This window comes from Cajanus cajan, chromosome 6, assembly GCF_000230855.2.
Source record: "Cajanus cajan strain Asha chromosome 6, NIPB_CcT2T_4, whole genome shotgun sequence".
NCBI lineage: Eukaryota > Viridiplantae > Streptophyta > Magnoliopsida > Fabales > Fabaceae > Cajanus > Cajanus cajan.
In genome coordinates this window covers 30,366,021-30,384,560 of record NC_138522.1, presented here as the reverse complement: position 1 = coordinate 30,384,560, position 18,540 = coordinate 30,366,021, and the positions used below count along the sequence as shown (strand labels likewise).

Here is an 18,540-nt window from a genome sequence, read left to right as displayed (position 1 = left end):
GCCACCGGCCCGAAACGGGCTTTCGGCATTCGCGAAGGATGGTTGGACTCTTTTATTTGTTAAAAAATATGGATTGCTAGAATGACTTATTCTCAAACTGAGACCCCGTCAAACGAGCAATTTTATTAAAAGGCTCACCAATCCATGTTAATCCTAAGCGGGACCCTCCATGGATTAGCGGTTTTCATAAAAAGGAAGGGTTCATGGAGTCGCCACCAATGTTTTACTCAAAACATTGGAAAAAGAGGTTTAAGGCAATCGATTCAAAAATCGACTTCGGCCATTACAACCAGAGTCGGGTAAGGGAGTCGGTTACGCGTGGGGAAGGTGTTAGCACCCCACAGCGCCCCTTTTGGGTTCCCTATGACAGATTATTTAAAAATAATAGTGCGAAATTACTAAATTACCCCTATTTATTCTAAGCAATTATAAATTAACTATCTACATGATGACAGTTTAAATATGTACACACAGAAAGCGGTAAAATAAGGGACTTTAAAGAGATAAACCTTTGAAGCGTGCTTTCTTATATATCTTGACAGAAATTGGGAAGCGTTTTGGCGTTCCCTCCCTCTACAAGACCGCTCGCTCCCTCCTATAAAATTTTAACTATGGAAATCCGGAGGATTTCCCTTCGACTAGGTTCGAGACTCAAGCAAATGGCTCGTGACTCAAGAACTTCGTCGGATCAACTCTCCGAGTGATTTCTAGGCAGAGCACTGCTCAAAAAAACCCAGAATACTCACGAAGAGGGTTAAAACTCAGTGTAAAAGTGTAGAATGATGTCCAATTGACGTCATATTTATAGGCATGAGGCGCAATACGGCCTCTGGGGGTCAATACGGTCCGTATTGAAGTTTTGAACTTCAATACGGCCGTATTGAATTCAGTACGGCCGTGTTGAAGTTCAAAAAACCTCAATACGGCCGTATTGAGTTCAGTGCAGCCGTATTGAAGTTCAGAAACTTCAATACGGCCGTATTGAGTTCAGTGCAGCCGTATTGAAGTTCAGAAACTTCAATACGGCCGTATTGAGTTCAGTGCGGCCGTATTGTAGTTCAAAATGTTCAATACGGCCGTACTGAACTTTTGGGAGGCCGTATTGGGCTTCATTCCTTCCACTTCCTTATTTTGAGCTATTCTAAGACTTCTTAACCTACGAATAATCATCCTAGGGTCTTCCAGGGTCTTCCAGGAGTCCTTCCGGCTGACTTTCCTTTGGTCTTCGAGAGTCTTCGAGTCTTATTTCCGACCCGGACAATTTTAGGGGTCTACAGCTGCCCCCCCTTTACTTAGTCAAACGGCTTTTAGTGTACCGTTTGACAAGTAAAGGAGTTGACCCAATTGTCCGGGGAATAAGCCATCCTTCCGACTTGTAGTGTCTTCCGGTGGAAAATTGTTGAGTAGCCTCTCCAGGTTGAGTATTAGTCGTCGCCTCTCCAGGCTCGTGCATTGATGTATGGAAAACCGCAAGTGTACGGTTGTCGTCAAGTAATAAATATCGAATCACAGGGACTACGTGTTTGACCTAGAATTACTAGTATTTTAATTTGAATTTTAAAACAGATAGAATGTTTGTTTTGAGATGATAAGATCAGATTCGCTGGTAAAAGAGATAGTAATGCAATTAATGAATAAGATAAAACTTTAAGATAAGATAAGGAGATTTCCGGGAATCTAGGGTTCGCACAAAGAGTTCCAACAATATTGAATTATTATTTTCATTAATTAATTCTATTCCATCTTGAAGGTAGTCTTAACCTAATTTAATCCTTGCACCTTCTCAGGCTACGAGGACGTGTTTAATTAAAATTAATCCCTACTCTCGTGGTAATTACGTTCAATTAAACCCATTAAGATCTTTGTTAATCTATTGCTCCTCGAAAGCTTAAATCAACTCTCGTGATTTAACACTCAAGTCTGTTCCTTTAGGTTCCGATAATTAGGTTCTCCTCTCAGTTCATCCCTAATTATCTATGATTATGAAAATTAAGATTAATTGTTTATCATAATTATAATCAAGTTCTCCTCTCAGTTCATCCTTAATTAATGTTATTATGAAAACAATAATGTTAAAGTTCATATATAAAATATAAAAGAACAAATCAAGAATTGGAATAAAATTAAGAAACTGAATAATGCATTAATAAAGAGGTTCTCAGAGGCTAAGCCCTGATCCCAGAAAAAGGGAAACTACTCACAGGAGTTCATAGTAGTTCTCCAAGAAAAGAAGAATAAAAGAAAAGCAAACCTTAGAGTCGATGGCACAGGCGCCCAACCTTCTCTAAGTGTCAAAAACTAAAAAACTGTCTCCGAAACAAAAAAATCCCCATTCTAGGCTAACCTCATCTAATTTATAACCTAAAAGGGTAAAAAGGTAAAACTACCAAGATAAAAATTACAAAGATAAAATAAAAATAAAACATAAAACTTAAAAAGCTGGGACGCGAAGTGAATCACGGCCGTGACTGAGAATCACGACCGTGATCTTCTCTGGAGCACATCTATGAAGGGTCAGTGGCGTTCACGGGTGTGATTGGGAGTCACGGCCGTGATTTTCTCTGGTGAATCACGGGCGTGATTTAGAATCACGGCCGTGATTTTCCCTGTAGCTCAGCATTTCCTCTTTAATTCTTAAATCTTGATCCTGCTCAGAGAAAACACAACACATACCAAGAAAAGCATAAAATAGGAAAATGATATAAAAATTTATTAAAAACATGAAAGATATGCATGATTATGCTATGAATTCTTGTGAATTAAAGTGCTAAAATACGAGTAAAATACACAACATCAAATAACCCCAAACTTGAACTTTTGTTTGTCCTCAAACAATAATTAGCACTTTGAAAAAAAATCATCAAGAATTAACTGAGCATTTAAAATCTTCACTCTTAGTCTCACAAGGTCGAATTAGAATCTTAATCTTTCATTACTAGCGCCAACTCTTAGTTTCTAAGAGTTTCATGATGTCAAATCTTGTAAAGCTCATTAGTCAAACGAAGATAATTTAACAGAAATAATTTTTCAATGCTTGTGACACAAATAGGGGTAATATTTTTATTTTTGTTTTTGTCTCACCTAAAACATTTCCCCAGTAGCCAATCAGTGTAGAGAGGATGATAATTTCAAGAACACGTAGCCTCAAAGGGGGTCTAGCTATTTTACTAAACAATTCCCCAGTAGCTAGTTAGTTCCCTTAGTTTTCTAAGGTTAAGAATATTCTCCCTCTAACCTATGACCTCAAAGGGGTGCTAGGTGATTTTTTTTTTTATTTTTTTTTATTTTTTTTATTTTTTTACTTTGCATGAATGAATGAAATGCGTACATCCTCCTAACCCCAAACTTAAAGATTTGCTTGTCCCGAAGCAAAGAGCTAATGAATGCATGATAGATTATTTTGAGAAAATTATAAAATGCATGAATATGCAACCAACCCACAACAGAAAGGAATGCTTGTCCCTAAGCATCAGAGTAAAATAAGGAATAAGAAAGATCTCACTGTGGTGGAAAATCATCTGGATACCGTTGAATGTGCCATTGATACATTTGATCAACCATGTAATTATAATGCTGCTGGCGTTCATCCATTTGTTTCAGCCGGTTATCCATTGATTGAATAGCTGCCAGGATAGCAACATTGTCCACCTCAGGTCCAGGATGTAGAGGGGGTTGTTCAGGAGCTGCTTCCTCATCTGCAGGAGCCGCTTCCTCAGCTGCTGGAGGTAGGTCCTCTAATGGCTCCAGTGGAAACTGCCGTGTAGCCCGGTTCTTCACGGTGTATGTTGGATTTGGTAACTGGTGGTGCACTCCCGACTGGGTTACTACAAAGTAGTATTTATCATCTTCATCTTTCGCAATGCAGTTCATAGAAGAGCAGGTAGCAAAATTAATAGTACGGCTTCCAGGGAGTGGTTCTAACTGGTCCAGCCAAGCGTGATAGCCAAGGTGTTTGGCTATAGTGGTAATGAGGCCGCCATTCACAATCGCACCGTGGCTGGTATTGGAAATACTCTGGAACTGTCGTGCCAAATGACTGCCAGAATCAATAGGCTCCTCTCTGTTTTCCATCATAGCCCATAAAAGTAAAAGGTCGCTCAAACGAACCTTTCCTTCAGAATCACCTCGGGCCAAAACAGTAGAGGCAATAAAGCGGTGCATAATACGGATGGCGGGATGGCAGAAAGCAGAGGAATTACATTTTCCAGCGACCCAATTACTTGTACCTGTCAAACTATACCAAATATGGATAGTGCGGAAGCGTAATACCTCGTTCCGCTCACGCTGTTCATCGTTCCGATAGAACCTCGGAGGAAGGTGCGGAATTTCACTTGCTTCTTCCTCGTAACTGTGGGTATCAGAAGCGGTGGAGGACGAACCAACGGTACGGGTGCGCTTGGGAGCCATGGATGAACGGAAGGAGTGAATGTGGGAGGAGGAGGGAAGAAGAGGAAGAAGAAGTGAGAAGCTAGGGTTTGGGAGAGAAGAAAAGAGAGAATGGGCAGAGTTCGTAAGTTTGAGAGAAGTGAGAATGTAAAAGGAGGGGGAAAAATATATAAGGGAAAGGGGAATTTCAAAAATCACGGGTTGTATCTGTTGAGCGTCAGCAGGGAATCACGGGCGTGATTGGAAATCACGGCCGTGATTCTCTTTGTGAGTTTTCAAAAATTCAAACAGAGGAGATCACGCCCGTGATTTATAATCACGGTCGTGATTCTCTCTGGGGTTTTCCAAAAATTTTCCAGAGAAGATCACGCCCGTGATTTATAATCACGGTCGTGATTCTCTCTGGGGTTTTCCAAAAATTTTCCAGAGAAGGTCACGCCCGTGATTTAGGATCACGGTCGTGATTCTCTCTGGAACTCTGAAATTTTATTTTATTATTATTATTTTTATTTTTTATTTTTTTATTTTTTATTTTTTATTTTTTTATTTTTATTTTTATTTTTATTTTTAAGAAACTTGAGTAGGTTCCTGAAGAACCATAGAGTATAATTTTTCTAAGTGTTCCCCATGGAAATATAACTTCAATCTCTGTGCATTGACCTTGAATATGTCGCCTTTATCGTTTCTGATTTCTACAGCTCCATAGGGATATACTTTTTGAACTGTAAAAGGCCCTGACCATCTTGACTTCAATTTTCCAGGAAACAATCTGAGTCTGGAATTAAATAATAGCACCGAGTCCCCTTGCTTGAATTCTCTTCTATGTATATGCTTGTCATGCCACCTCTTTGTTCTTTCTTTGTAAATCTTAGCATTTTCATATGAGTCTAATCTGATTTCATCAAGCTCATTGAGTTCCAATTTCCTTTTTTCTCCAGCATCCTTTAGGTCATAGTTGAAGTATTTTATTGCCCACAAAGCCTTGTGTTCTAGCTCTACAGGAAGATGGCAAGATTTGCCATAAATCAGCCTAAATGGAGACATGCCAATAGGTGTTTTGTAAGCAGTCCTGTAGGCCCAAAGAGCTTCATCTAATCTTAAAGACCAGTCCTTTCTTGTTGTAGATACAGTCTTCTCAAGGATCTTTTTGATTTCTCTGTTGGATATTTCTACCTGTCCACTTGTTTGAGGGTGATAAGGTGTACCAACCTTGTGAGTGACTCCATACTTTTTTAAGAGAGATTCAAACTTTCTTTCAATAAAATGTGAGCCTCCATCACTGATCACAGCTCTTGGGACCCCAAATCTTGGAAATATAATTCTTTTGAAGAGTTTAATGACAGTATTTGAATCACTCGTTTGAGCGGGAATCGCTTCTACCCACTTGGACACATAATCAACTGCAACTAATATGAACTTGTAACCTTTAGAACTTGGGAATGGTCCCATGTAATCTACTCCCCATACATCAAAAATTTCTACTTCTAAAATCCCATTTAATGGCATTTCATGTTTCCTGGATATATTCCCTGATCTTTGGCATTGGTCACAAGAATTTACCATCTTCCAGGTATCCTTAAATAAGTTTGGCCAGTAAAAACCAGATTGTAGAATTTTAGCTGCAGTTTTTGACGTACTAGCATGCCCTCCATATGCGGAAGAATGACATGAGTGAATGATGTGAGGAGCTGCTTCTTCTGAGATACACCTTCTGTAGATACCATCTCTACACCTCTTATATAGGTAAGGTTCATCCCAAATAAAGCTGTTAAGGTCACTAAAGAATTTCTTCTTTTGTTGATAATTAAAGTCTTCAGGAAGGACTCCACATGCTAAGTAATTCGCATAATCTGCATACCAGGGACTGTTTTTCACAACAACTGCTAAAAGCTTTTCGTCTGGGAAGCTGTCATTAATAGGGAGTTCCTCCTTTGTTGCTTGGTCTTGTGGAAGTCGAGAGAGATGATCAGCTACTACATTTTCTACTCCCTTTCTGTCCACAATCTCTAAATCAAATTCTTGTAAAAGGAGAATCCATCTGAGGAGCCTAGGTTTAGCATCCTTTTTATTAAAAAGATACTTTAGGGCAGAGTGATCTGTGTAAACAATAACCTTAGACCCCACAAGATAAGATCTGAACTTTTCAAAAGCATAGACGACTGCTAACAATTCTTTTTCTGTTGTTGCATAATTGGCTTGGGCTTCATCAAGAGTCTTGCTGGCATAGTATATAGCATGAACCTTCTTGTCCTTTCTTTGTCCCAATACAGCTCCTATAGCATAGTCACTTGCATCACACATGATTTCAAAAGGAAGGCTCCAGTCAGGAGTTTGCAGAATAGGAGCTGTAGTGAGAGCTTCTTTCAACCTGTAGAATGCATTCTTACAAGAAACATCAAAGTTAAAAGGTACCTCTTTCACAAGTAGATTAGATAATGGTTTAGAGATTTTTGAAAAATCTTTAATAAACCTTCGGTAGAAACCGGCATGCCCTAAGAAACTTCTAACACCTTTAACATCAATTGGAAGAGGCAATTTATCAATTACTTCTATTTTTGCTCTATCTACCTCAATTCCTCTCCCAGATATTAGGTGTCCTAAGACAATTCCTTCTTGTACCATAAAATGACATTTTTCCCAATTTAAGACTAAATTCACTTCAGAGCAACGCTGCAATACTTTAGTTAGATTTAATAGACAGTCATCAAAGGAAATACCATAAACTGAAAAGTCATCCATGAAAACTTCCATCTCTTTTTCTAATAAATCACTAAAGATTGCAGTCATACATCTTTGAAAGGTAGCAGGTGCATTACATAGGCCAAAAGGCATTCTCCTATAAGCAAAAGTACCATAGGGACATGTAAAAGTAGTTTTCTCTTGGTCTAATGGATGAATAGGGATTTGATGAAAACCGGAGTATCCGTCCAAATAACAAAAGTATGAATGCATTGCTAACCTTTCAAGCATTTGATCAATAAAAGGTAAGGGAAAGTGATCCTTTCTAGTGGCATTATTTAGTTTTCTATAATCAACACACATACGCCACCCAGTCACAGTTCTTGTGGGAATTAATTCATTATTATCATTTTTAACTACTGTCATCCCACCTTTCTTAGGAACCACATGAACTGGACTTACCCAAGGACTATCAGATATAGCATAAATTACCTTAGCATCCAATAATTTCAAAATTTCTTTCTTTACCTCTTCTTTCATCTTGGGATTTAGTCTTCTTTGAGCTTCAACAGAAGGTTTGGATCCTTCCTCCAAGAAGATGCGATGCATACAAAATGAAGAACTAATTCCCTTTATATCAGCCATAGTATATCCAATAACTTTTCTAAATTTTCTCAACTCATTGAGAAGTTTTTCAGTTTCTTTTTCATTTAAAGCTGAATTTACTATGATTGGATAAGTGGAATTAGCCCCCAAAAACTCATACCTTAAAGATGAAGGAAGTGGTTTAAGTTCTAACTTTGGAGAGTTTTCTTCTTGCCAATCTGTTGAAGACTCAAGAAGACTTTCTACTAGAGGATCTTTTTCTTTACACGGGGGACTTGAATCGATCAAGCAAGCATAATTAGGTTGAATCCCCTCAAGATCTATGTGCTTTCCTCCAACTAGAAAATTCTCCAAGGGATCCCTCAAAATAGATCTCATGACTTCTTCCTCCATGTCTTTAGGCAATATATCAACCCTGCAGCAAATATTTTCAAGAGAAGGTTGTCTAACAGATTTAGCAATATTAAATTCCATTGTTTCATCATTAATGGATAAGGACAATTTTCCATGTTTGACATCTACTATCACGCCTGCTGTAGCCAAAAATGGTCTACCTAGTATGATTGGTATTTGTTTGTCCTCTTCCATTTCTAAAACAACAAAATCTCCCGGAATTAAAAATTTACCTATCTTAACTGGAACATCTTCTAAAATTCCTATGGGATATTTTATAGATCTATCTGCTAACTGGATTGACATTGCTGTAGGCTTTAATTCTCCCATATCTAATTTCTTGCAAATTGATAAAGGCATTAAACTGATACTTGCCCCAAGGTCACATAAGGCTTTTTCAAACCTTAGATTTCCAATGAGACAAGGTATAGAGAAACTACCAGGATCCTTAAGTTTTTTGGGCAAATTATGATGGATCAATGTAACAGTCTCTCTATCATCCAATTTCCTTCGGTTAGCTAAAAGATCCTTAAGAAATTTAGCATATGTAGGCATCTGTTGTAGAGCTTCTACAAATGGAATGTTTACATACACTTGTTTGATCATATTTAAAAAATTTTCAAATTGTCTATCAAGTTTAGTCCTTGCTAACCTTTGAGGAAAAGGAATTGGAGGGTGATAAACAGTTTGAGGCTTTGATGAAGATACTTTTTCTTTTTCTAATCTCTCTTTTTCAGGTTTTTCAACCATAGGAGAAGCGTCTTCATCAATCTCAATATTATCATTTTGATTAGACACAGGTCCGTCTAATTTCTTCCCACTCCTTAAAGTAACAGCATTAACATTTTCAGCTGGGTTTGCAACTGTTTTACCTGGGAACTTACCTGGAGAATTGTTTGAACTAGGCATCAACTGTGCAATTTGATTTTCCAGCATCTTGTTGTGGAGAGTAATATTCTCAACCTTGACAGCAAGGTTTTGAATAGAATTTGCCATTGAATCATTGGTCTGTTTTTTATTAGTGACAAAATTCTCCATAAGGTTTTCTAATCTTGAAACACTTTGTTGAATTGAGGGTGTCTGTACTGGATTTCCTTCCCCATTAATGAAGTGATTGGACGGACGGAAATTAGGTTGCTGATTGCTAGTTCCTTGAACTGGGTTATTCTTCCAAGAAAAGTTAGGATGATTCTTCCAACCAGGGTTGTATGTGTTGGAATATGGATTACTCTTCTCTCTTCGAGGAGTGTCATAGAAATTATGAGAAGCTGCCACCTGTTCAGTAGTATCTTCTTTTTCTCCAGTAAAAATTGAGGTACAATCTACTGCAGTGTGCCCTTGTTCCCTACAAAGGTCACATACTTGATTTGTAGCCACTGAATTAACCTTAGCTTTTTCCATCTTGTCTAATCTTTGATTAAGAGTATCAAATTTTGCTAAGAGTAACTCAATATTGTTCACTTCATATCGCCCCGGAGTTCCTTTCCTTGCTGTGACTTCTCTTTCACTGTATTGGCTGTGATTTGAGGCTACATTTTCCAAAATAATCATGCAGTCATTAATAGGTTTCCCCATGAAAGATCCTCCAGCTGCTGAGTCTAATATCTTGGTGCTTTGTTGGTCCAATCCTTCAAAGAAAAATTGGATGGTAAGCCAACGGTTGAAGCCATGTTGTGGGCATGCTTGAAGATATCCTTTGAACCGCTCCCATGCTTCATAAATAGTCTCTCCAGTGCCTTGTTGGAAATTAGTGATTTTCTTCCTCAATTCTTTAGTTTTAGAAGGAGGAAAGAATTTCTCTAGAAAAGCTCTTTCACATAATTCCCAAGTTGCTATCTTTTCTCTAGGCACTGTTCTTAGCCACACCTTTGCCTTATCTCTCAAGGTGAGTGAGAATAAGCGGAGTCGCATTCCATCAGAAACTTCATCATCAAATTGCTGGGTCTCACAGATTTCCAAGAACCCCTCTAAGTGGTCATTAGGATCTTCTGATGGTAGTCCTCCAAAGGTGTTCTGTTTGAGCATATTCACCAGAGAAGCTGGTACGGTAGCTCCAGTTTGCATCTCCCCTCCAGGTATCCCACGAGCTACGGGTGCAGAGTAATCCCGAAGCGGTAAATTATCTCGTTGTGCAGCCATGTCAAATTCTCTAGAAAGGTTTCTTTTCCTTCTCAGGAGAGTTCTTTCAATCTCAGGATCAAGTGGTGTTGGTTTCCCAAGACGTAGAGATCTCTTTTGCATTAACCCTAAGGCACTGCAAAAAAAAAGAAAGTGACCCGTGAAATCTGAATTGGAGAAGTAAACACTAAAAAAAAAAAATTATTTATTTATTTAAATTTTTTTTTTTTTAAAAAAAAAATTCGAATTAAAATAATTGTAATTTAAATCAAGAGACGTAGTCCCCGGCAACGGCGCCAAAAACTTGATGTATGGAAAACCGCAAGTGTACGGTTGTCGTCAAGTAATAAATATCGAATCACAGGGACTACGTGTTTGACCTAGAATTACTAGTATTTTAATTTGAATTTTAAAACAGATAGAATGTTTGTTTTGAGATGATAAGATCAGATTCGCTGGTAAAAGAGATAGTAATGCAATTAATGAATAAGATAAAACTTTAAGATAAGATAAGGAGATTTCCGGGAATCTAGGGTTCGCACAAAGAGTTCCAACAATATTGAATTATTATTTTCATTAATTAATTCTATTCCATCTTGAAGGTAGTCTTAACCTAATTTAATCCTTGCACCTTCTCAGGCTACGAGGACGTGTTTAATTAAAATTAATCCCTACTCTCGTGGTAATTACGTTCAATTAAACCCATTAAGATCTTTGTTAATCTATTGCTCCTCGAAAGCTTAAATCAACTCTCGTGATTTAACACTCAAGTCTGTTCCTTTAGGTTCCGATAATTAGGTTCTCCTCTCAGTTCATCCCTAATTATCTATGATTATGAAAATTAAGATTAATTGTTTATCATAATTATAATCAAGTTCTCCTCTCAGTTCATCCTTAATTAATGTTATTATGAAAACAATAATGTTAAAGTTCATATATAAAATATAAAAGAACAAATCAAGAATTGGAATAAAATTAAGAAACTGAATAATGCATTAATAAAGAGGTTCTCAGAGGCTAAGCCCTGATCCCAGAAAAAGGGAAACTACTCACAGGAGTTCATAGTAGTTCTCCAAGAAAAGAAGAATAAAAGAAAAGCAAACCTTAGAGTCGATGGCACAGGCGCCCAACCTTCTCTAAGTGTCAAAAACTAAAAAACTGTCTCCGAAACAAAAAAATCCCCATTCTAGGCTAACCTCATCTAATTTATAACCTAAAAGGGTAAAAAGGTAAAACTACCAAGATAAAAATTACAAAGATAAAATAAAAATAAAACATAAAACTTAAAAAGCTGGGACGCGAAGTGAATCACGGCCGTGACTGAGAATCACGACCGTGATCTTCTCTGGAGCACATCTATGAAGGGTCAGTGGCGTTCACGGGTGTGATTGGGAGTCACGGCCGTGATTTTCTCTGGTGAATCACGGGCGTGATTTAGAATCACGGCCGTGATTTTCCCTGTAGCTCAGCATTTCCTCTTTAATTCTTAAATCTTGATCCTGCTCAGAGAAAACACAACACATACCAAGAAAAGCATAAAATAGGAAAATGATATAAAAATTTATTAAAAACATGAAAGATATGCATGATTATGCTATGAATTCTTGTGAATTAAAGTGCTAAAATACGAGTAAAATACACAACATCATGCATACCTCGGTGCTTCTGACAACGGGGTAGCGTGAGTTTGCCCTTTCCAGGGTCTGCGGTTTGCCCTCCCCAGGGTCTGCGTACCTCCGTGCTTCTAGTCACTTTGGTAGTGTGAGTCTTGCCCTCTCCAGGGTCTGCGTACCTCCGTGCTTCTAGTCACTTTGGTAGTGTGAGTCTTGCCCTCTCCAGGGTCTGCGGTTTGCCCTCCCCAGGGTATGCGTACCTCCGTGCTTCTAGTCACTTTGGTAGTGTGAGTCTTGCCCTCTCCAGGGTCTGCGGTTTGCCCTCCCCAGGGTCTGCGTACCTCCGTGCTTCTAGTCACTTTGGTAGCGTGAGTCTTGCCCTCTCCAGGGTCTGCGGTTTGCCCTCCCCAGGGTCTGCGTACCTCCGTGCTTCTAGTCACTTTGGTAGCGTGAGTCTTGCCCTCTCCAGGGTCTGCGGTTTGCCCTCCCCAGGGTCTGCGTACCTCCGTGCTTCTAGTCACTTTGGTAGCGTGAGTCTTGCCCTCTCCAGGGTCTGCGGTTTGGCCTCCCCAGGGTATGCGTACCTCCGTGCTTCTAGTCACTTTGGTAGCGTGAGTCTTGCCCTCTCCAGGGTCTGCGGTTTGCCCTCCCCAGGGTCTGCGTACCTCCGTGCTTCTAGTCACTTTGGTAGCGTGAGTCTTGCCCTCTCTAGGGTCTGCGGTTTGCCCTCCCCAGGGTCTGCGTACCTCCGTGCTTCTAGTCACTTTGGTAGCGTGAGTCTTGCCCTCTCCAGGGTCAGCGGTTTGCCCTCCCCAGGGTCTGCGTACCTCCGTGCTTCTAGTCACTTTGGTAGCGTGAGTCTTGCCCTCTCCAGGGTTTGCGGTTTGCCCTCCCCAGGGTCTGCGTACCTCCGTGCTTCTAGTTACTTTGGTAGCGTGAGTCTTGCCCTCTCCAGGGTCTGCGGTTTGCCCTCCCCAGGGTCTGCGTACCTTTGTGCTTCTAGTCACTTTGGTAGCGTGAGTCTTGCCCTCTCCAGGGTCTGCGGTTTGCCCTCCCCAGGGTCTGCGTACCTCCGTGCTTCTAGTCACTTTGGTAGCGTGAGTCTTGCCCTCTCCAGGGTCTGCGGTTTGCCCTCCCCAGGGTCTGCGTACCTCCGTGCTTCTAGTCACTTTGGTAGCGTGAGTTTGCCCTCTCCAGGGTCTGCGGTTTGCCCTCCCCAGGATCTGCCTCCGTGTTCTTGACGACATTGGCAATGTGAGTTTGCCCTCTCCAGGGATCTGAGATAGGGGATGTGCAGTCATTCATAGGTTTTTTGTGCCCCAACTTGCATTGCTTAGTTGGTACCCATGGGGAATTTCTGACTCCTTGGGGTGCAGACACAGATGCTCTCTCTCTGAGTTGAGCGATGCCTTATGATTGGCTGTCGTCCTTTCGACGTTTGTGGAGTATCCCGGTTATCCTTATTCGGGTGACTCTTTTTTGATTTTTTTGATTTTTGTTGCCTCTGTGTAGGCTGTTATCCGCTGGGGGATTTTGTCGTTGATTTTGATTAGCCTCTTCTGTTAGGCGGATCATCTTGACGTTTAATGATTGGCTCGATGCCGAATTCCGCTTGGGGAATTGTTATTGATCTTTTGGATTTTTTTCTTTTTTGAAAGAGTGCCTCTGAGTAGGCGAATTATCTTGATGTTTGGTGTTCGGCTGAGTGCCGGATTCCGCTTGGGGAATGATTATTTGTCTTTTGTGATTTTTCTTGAGGGGGTGCCTCTGAGTAGGCGAGTGGGGATTTAAAGTTTATATATCCCAGAGTATTATTTAGAAAGCCTCTTCAGGCTTAGCTTCACTCATCGCTTGAGTTGGAAAGCTACCTTCCACTGAGGAAGTTTAAGTCCTTTCGACTTGGATATTCTGTTTAGACGATCAAGCCCTCCTTGGGGGATCTTGCTGATCTTAGTTTGATAGCTTTCACTGGGGAATTTGGCCCGTGAATGGAAGCTGAGATATCTCTGGGGAGTATTATTTCGGCGAGCCTCTCCAGGCTCAATTATTCTGATGAGGGAGTATTATTTCGGCAAGCCTCTCCAGGCTCAGTTATTCTGAGAGAGTATTATTTCGGCAAGCCTCTCCAGGCTCAGTTATTCTGTGGGAGTATTATTTCGGCAAGCCTCTCCAGGCTCAATTATTCTGTGGGAGTATTATTTCAGCAAGCCTCTCCAGGCTCAGTTATTCTGAAGGAGTATTATTTCGGCAAGCCTCTCCAGGCTCAATTATTCTGTATGATGAGAGAGTATTGTTTCTGCAAGCCTCTCCAGGCTTAGTTATTCCGCACGAGGCGATTGATTTTCTAAATCTTTTGCCTTTTTTTTTGTCGTTTTTGGCGTTTTCTGTATTTTTTGCCTTTTTTGTCATTTTTTTTGGCTTTTTCTGTATTTTTGCCTTTTCTGTTGATTTGCGGCCCTTTCTGTTGACCGCTGCCATACACAAGCAATTTTTCCTATTTTCTATTTTATGCAATTGCCTCATGATAAGGTCTTTGAATGTGCAACTAATGTGTGTGATGCACAAATGCAAGTTTTATTATTTAATGTTTTTAGAAAAATGAATGGCTCTCCCTATCCTCCTTTTCTTGGAGGAATTTCTGTCATCGACGTGAGGGAATATTTTTGTGAGCCTTTTATGCAGGAGATTATGGATTTTATAGGAACCCCTCCAATTTTTTTTATTGACCGATTATTAAGGAATTTCATACAATTTTTTTAGAAATACCAATTTAGAGGCATAATCACATGGTCAAGAGAGAAAAGAAATGAATAGATATTTTATTAATATTCACAAGTGTTTTTACAGAAAGATATACAGAAGGAATTTCTGAAGAATGGCTGGCCAGGGTAGGCTATATACATTGGGCTTAACAATTATATCTGTAATTGTTGCTCTTTACATTCCCCTAGTTGCTTCGGGTGAGATGCCTGAGCCAGGAGCGTTAGATGCTGCAAGACGCTTGCTTCTAGAAGATAATCACTTGAACCGCCTTTCGATTTTCGATTCAAGTGACCGTTGCTTGCTTTGCTTTTACATCTTATTCTTTTGCCCCTAACTTTTGCCTAGGACGTATCCTAGCGGGGATAATTTTGCCTTTGTTTTTCCTAGTACCCTTGTACTGGCGGGCTTTTTGTTTTGCCCTAACTTTTGCCTAGGATGCCCTTTTTCGGGTTTTCATCCTAGCGGGCTTATGCAAGCAACGTCTTCAAGCATAGTACTTCTTTACCTCGTCAGCGTTGACTGGGTATCGAAGTTCTTTTCCATCCATGTCTGTGAGGATCAATGCTCCTCCTGAGAAGGCTCGTTTTTCCACGTATGGTCCTCCGTGATTTGGGGCATACTTTCCGATTTTGTCCTTTTGAGTTGGTAGCAATTTCTTCATTACCAACTCTCCCTCATGGTAGACTCGAGGGTGGACTTTCTTGTCAAAAGCCTTTTTTGATCTTCCTCTGATAGGCTTGACCATGGCATATGGCGTTCAGCCGTTTCTTTTTGATAAGGTTCAACTGGTCGTATCGACTTTGAACCCATTTTACCTCGGAAAGTTTTGTTTCCATGATTACCCTTAGAGAAGGTATCTCGACTTCGATAGGTAGAACTGCCTCCATCCCATAAACGAGGGAGAATGGAGTAGCTCCTGTAGATGTATGTACTGAAGTCCTATAGCCATGAGGAGCGAAGGGTAACATCTCGTGCCAGTCTTTAAATGAGACAACCATCTTTTGCACTATTTTCTTGATGTTCTTATTGGTTGCCTCGACTGCCCCATTTATCTTCGGCCGATATGGGGAAGAGTTGTGGTGTTGGATCTTGAATTCTTGGCACAGTTCTTCCACCATTTTATTATTCAGATTAGATCCATTTTCAGTGATGATTTATTTCTCCATGCTTCCACCAGATTATTCTAAAATCGTTTGGGACAAGAGAGAAAAGAAAGGAAAGATATTTTTGTTCTGAAGTTTGTGTTTTAGAGGGGATTTATTTTTCAAAAATGGTTTTTGTAAGAATGGATGGCCAAGGTAGGCTTATGTGTTTAGGCTTGTTTGATTAAACACTTATGAAGCTAAAAAGTCGTGTTGTGATTCGACAACTTGGATAGCTTCCCTTGAACCTTTCTTTTTGAATTCGGTTCATGGTACCATCATGGATTTATTTTTATTTTTTGATTGTCCTTATTTTTGCCTAAAACACCCTTTTGTGGTGTTTTAGCGGACTTTTGTTTTTTTGTTTATTTTGCAACCCTAATTTTTGCCTAGGTCACCCTTTCGTGGGATTCCTAGCGGGTTCTTTGCTCTTATTTTTGCGCATCCCCCTTTTTGGGTATCCCCCTTTTTGGGTTTTCTTCCGAGCTTCTTTTATTTTAAAGGATTTATTTTTATCCATGATGGCACTTGTCGAGGCCAAGGGAAGGTGCTCCAAGTTGTCACACACACTTCCACATAAAAAATGATGCGGGTTTATTATTATTAAGATGATTTTAACCTCATTCATGTTTATTCAAACAGGGTTAAAAATAATGTGGTTTAGAATTTTATTATAAGCAAGAAAAGAAGCAATGAAGAATGATTTTATTATAATCATAGCGGAAACATGTGTCCTTATTTCATCACTGATATGGGTCCCAATATTGACCTCTTTTATCTCTCGGCCCTGCCCCAAATTCACAGTCTCCAATTTCTCTTGACGAGCTTCTTGATCTAGCAATCTTTGCAAATCCGGAGAATGGTCTCCTCATCACTGTCCAACTCAACCCATTTATCCTCAACTTTCGGATCCCGGTCAGAGCGAACAATTACAGACATAATTATTTTATTGGTTCTGTTTAGGTTTAGAATTATTAATGTTAATGGGGAAAGAGAGAAAAGAACAAAAGAGAGAATAATGTGTGAAAAATGCCTCTTTATTGATATGTATTAAAACTGTACAAAAACCCTTATTTACATGAAAAGGTTCTCATGATCTCGGGTACTGATCATGAGTCCCTAAAAGAAGAATATGGGGGGGTCCTATCGTGGCTTGTTCTTCTCTCTACTCCTGCTGCGGCAGAGGATTCTTGCTCACGTCGGGCGCTGTTGAATCAAAAGTGATCCACCCAGCATCGATAAGGTCTTGGACCTTATTTTTGAGAGCTCTACATTTCTCAGTTGAATGCCCCGATGCCCCCGAATGGTATAGACATTTGTCTTGCGGTTTGTACCAATCGGGATGAGGTGGATCAATCTTCTTTAGTGGAACGTAAGCTAGAAGATGTGCTTCCACTAGCTTCGGCAGGAGGTCACTATATGTGGTCGGAAGTTTATCAAACCTCTTCACAGGGTTGTATTGCGACTTTCCTGACTTCGAAGTGGAAGAAGATGAAGAAATATTTACGGCATTGACTCCTCCCTCCTTCTTCTTCCCGTAGGTCTTCTTGGCTTCAAATGATTGGGCAAGCCCAGCTAGCTTCCCACTTTTCAGCCCTTGTTCCACTCTTTCTCCAATGGTGATGATGTCCGAGAAGAGTGTTGTCGTATTCCCTATCATTTTGTCATAATAAGGACCGGTCAACGAATTTATGAACAGGGACACCGTCTCCTTATCCGACAGCGGGGGTTCTATTTGTGCCGCCAACTCCCTCCACCGTTGGGCGTACGCCTTGAAAGATTCATCATTTGTTTTACTCAAGGCTTGAAGATCAGACCTATCGGGTGTTAGGTCGATGTTATATTTATAGCGCTTGAGAAAGGCGTCGGCCAACTGTCTCCATGTGCACACTTGACTTCCATCCAGCTGCATATACCAATTGAGTGCGGTGTCAGCCAAGCTCTCTTGGAAGCAATGGATCAAGAGCTTTTCATTGGTAGCATATGCAGCCATTTTTCGGCAATACATGGTGAGATGACTTTTGGGGCAAGTCGATCCCACATATTTTGGGAAATCTGGCACTTTAAATTTGGGAGGGAATTGGATGTCCCTCACCAAGCACATGTCGGCGGCATCTTTGATGTCAAAATCATGCCCCTCCATAGCCCTTAGCCGATCCTCAAGAGCATGGAATTGTTCCTTTGAAACCTCGGGCTCTTTAATCATGATCCCTGCCCCAAGGGGTACAGCTCGTGGAGGTTCTTCCTCGTGCTCCTCCTCCTCATGATGATGGGACTCATGGTCACTGTGGTGAGACCCATGTACATTATGGTGATGCATGAGTTCCATCATTTGCGCCATTTGTTCTTTGAGCTGTGAGAGCTCGGCTGTAAGCTTCTTGTTTTGGTCCTCCAGCGCTTCCATCTTCTTGATTTTCTGTGCGCGTGTGAGGACAGAGAGATGACCAGCCACTTTCTAAAATGAATGTTTTAATTAGTTTATTTATGGTATGAATACACTCTCGATGTGAGCTTGATAAGACTCCATCTTTAAGGCGCTGCCTTTTTAAGATGAAGGTTTATCACCCTCCCTAGCCTATGATCTCTCCCCAACGGAGAATCTCAATAGTCATGGGTCCCTTTTACTCACATCGAGAGGGTATTGGTGATCCTAAAATGAATAATTGATGAGGATGCATGATTACCCTTAGAGAAGGTATTTCGACCTAGACGGGTAAAACTGCGTACTGAAGTCCTATAACCATGAAGAGCGAAGGGTAACATCTCGTGCTAGTCTTTAAATGAGACAACCATCTTTTGCACTATTTTCTTGATGTTCTTATTGGTTGCCTCGACTGCCC

The 18,540-nt window shown here is 40.4% G+C and overlaps 1 non-coding gene across 1 annotated transcript; it reads left to right on the top strand.

Moving 5' to 3' along the window:
- The first annotated feature begins 9,727 nt into the window (after positions 1-9,727).
- On the top strand, positions 9,728-9,834 carry LOC145949448 (small nucleolar RNA R71). Its single transcript, XR_014427655.1, has one exon. It is a non-coding gene; the product is annotated as a small nucleolar RNA R71 (small nucleolar RNA).
- Positions 9,835-18,540: the final 8,706 nt, after the last annotated feature.